Here is a 2,705-nt window from a genome sequence, read left to right as displayed (position 1 = left end):
GAAATCCGGGCTAACAGTGTATAAGATGGGAGGCATTTAAGGCTTATATACGAGGTCAAATAATTAGTTACACCAGTTCAATAACCAACAAAACAAATTTAGAAATGCTTAATTTAAACGAGTCAATTAAGCGACTTGAGAGGGAGGTAGACAAGACAAATCCCCATACACAGGAATTAGCTACCCTTAGGGCCAGATATAATGCACTCTCTGCCTCTAAGGCAGAAAATTCCTTAATAAGATTGAAACAAACTTTCTACGAGCAAGGGGGGAAAAGTGGAAAGTTATTAGCTTGGCAAATAAAGAAGTTGGATACAGAAAGAGCCATCAACAGTATTCAAGCTCCAAACGGTGATATAATTGTTGATCCTGTAGTAATAAATGATACTTTTGCTATGTATTATAAGACCCTTTACGAATCAGAACGATCAGAATTAGAGGAAGAGCAATCTCCCTTTCTCAATCAACTCCCCATCCCCACCGTATCTGAGCAAGACAAATCCTGGATGGACCGAACACTCGAAAGTCAGGAAATCTCAGAGGCTATAAACCACATGAAAGGAGGGAAAACAGCAGGTCCGGATGGACTCCCAATTGATATTTATAAATTATTCAAAAACAAATTGATAAGCCCATTGAAGGACATGTATGAAGAATCTTTTCGAAAAGGTACCCTACCCCCCTCCCTGAGAAATGCACTTATTATGTTGATATTAAAACCAGACAAACGTCCTTCACGATGTGAATCCTATAGACCTATTTCTCTATTGAACTCAGATACAAAGATAATTGCTAAAGTTCTGGCGCTGAGACTTGAGAAATGCCTCCCATCTCTAATTCACACTGACCAAAATGGATTTATAAAAAACCGCCAGGCATATTATAACATCAGAAGGCTTTTAAATATCATTCAGGAAAAAAAAAGAGTCACAAGATTCATGTATTCTGTCACTGGATGCTGAAAAGGCGTTTGACAAGAGTCGAGATGGCCGTATCTATTTTGAAGTATCTCCCGCTTTGGTTTTTGGTGTTTCACTTTAGGTAAGATCAAGCTCTTATACTCAGGACCATGTGCAGAAATTATGACCAATAATTATATCTCCAGTCCATTCAATCTTCATCGTGGGACCCGACAGGGTTGTCCCTTGTCCCCCCTGCTTTTTGTTTTAGCGCTGGAGCCCTTCGCCATCTCCATTAGAAACCACCCTATTATTAAAGGAATTCAGATAGCAGATGTAGAGCATCGCATAGCTTTGTTTGCAGATGATACATTACTTTTCCTGACAAACGTAGAACAGTCCTTTTCAGCCCTTACCGAGGTGATCAATAGATTTGGGAAGTTCTCTGGGTACAGGGTTAACAAAACTAAATCATCTGTCCTCTTCCTTAATGAGCAGGAAAGACTCCACCCTACTGTCCGGCATCCATTTATGAATGCGCCTCAAGGATTCAGATACCTTGGTATCATTATTACTCCCAATCTAATCTCTTCTAATTATGACACAGTTATTTCAGAAGCCAAGGAATCTCTTAATAGATGGATCTCACTCCCCTTGTCTGTGATTGGACGTATAAGCGCTTTCAAGATGAATGTCCTCCCCAAATTTCTTTATCTCTTTCAATCAATCCCACTCCCGCCTCCTCCTTCTTTTTTCAAAGATATGAAAAAAACTCTTACAAAGTTCATTTGGAAAAATAGGCGCCCAAGACTCCGACTTACACTACTGTACCTCCCATTTGACAGAGGAGGCCTAAAGGTACCAAACCTAATATGGTACTACTGGGCAGCCCAGCTTAGAGCTGCTCGATTATGGTTCTCATCTCCAGACTTACCTTGGGTAAAAATGGAAGAATTGTCCACAAGAGGGCTAGCATTAGACTAATATTTGTATTCTGACTCTCTTAAGAACTTGAAGAAGAATACATTAAATCCGTTTGTTAGAAACACCTTGATGGTATGGCATGAAGCTCATAATGCTGTAGGTAATAACCCACCTCTGTCCTCCTTTGCACCCATCTGGGGAAACACAGAGTTCAAACCTGGCGCAAAAGACTTAGGATTCAAACAATGGTCAAACAAAGGTATTAGAAAGATCATAGACCTTTATATTGGCGATACACTGATGTCCTTTAATGAAATCAAAGATAGATTCAACATTCCACAATCACACTTTTTTAAATACCTACAGCTGCGAAGCTTTATTCACTCTAAGTTAAATCACTCATCTATTTGTCCCCCTTTAACAGTATTAGAACGGTTTACTACCCAGCGTCAGCAAACTAAAGGCCAGATCTCTACAATATATATTATAATATATTCTCAACTCATTCTAAAGAGTCATCTGACTCAAAGAGGAGGTTATGGAGTGAGGACTTACAGGAAGGTGTCCTGGACAGTGAGTGGAGCCAAATATGCTCAAAGGCCCAGAACCTCTCCATTAACTCTAGATTTAAATTAACACAATATAATTGGATAATGAGGACCTACATTACCCCAGTAAAGCTGAATAAAATTATTTTTTTTTTACTTTATTGCCTTAAATGCATATTAACAGGCAATTAGCATCACAAAGGAAAACAAAGCAAAACAGACAAACAAAAAAAACAAAAAACACAATTTCGGTCTCATCTGGTCACACAAGAATACCACTGTAAAGGGTATAGCACATATCTTATCACTTCTGTACCCCAAAAAGGATGATTGT

The sequence above is a fragment of the Morone saxatilis genome, unplaced genomic scaffold, assembly GCF_004916995.1.
Source record: "Morone saxatilis isolate NCDOM2014 unplaced genomic scaffold, NCSU_SB_2.0 Contig17, whole genome shotgun sequence".
Classification (NCBI taxonomy): Eukaryota; Metazoa; Chordata; class Actinopteri; family Moronidae; genus Morone; species Morone saxatilis.
This window is presented reverse-complemented; position numbering follows the sequence as displayed.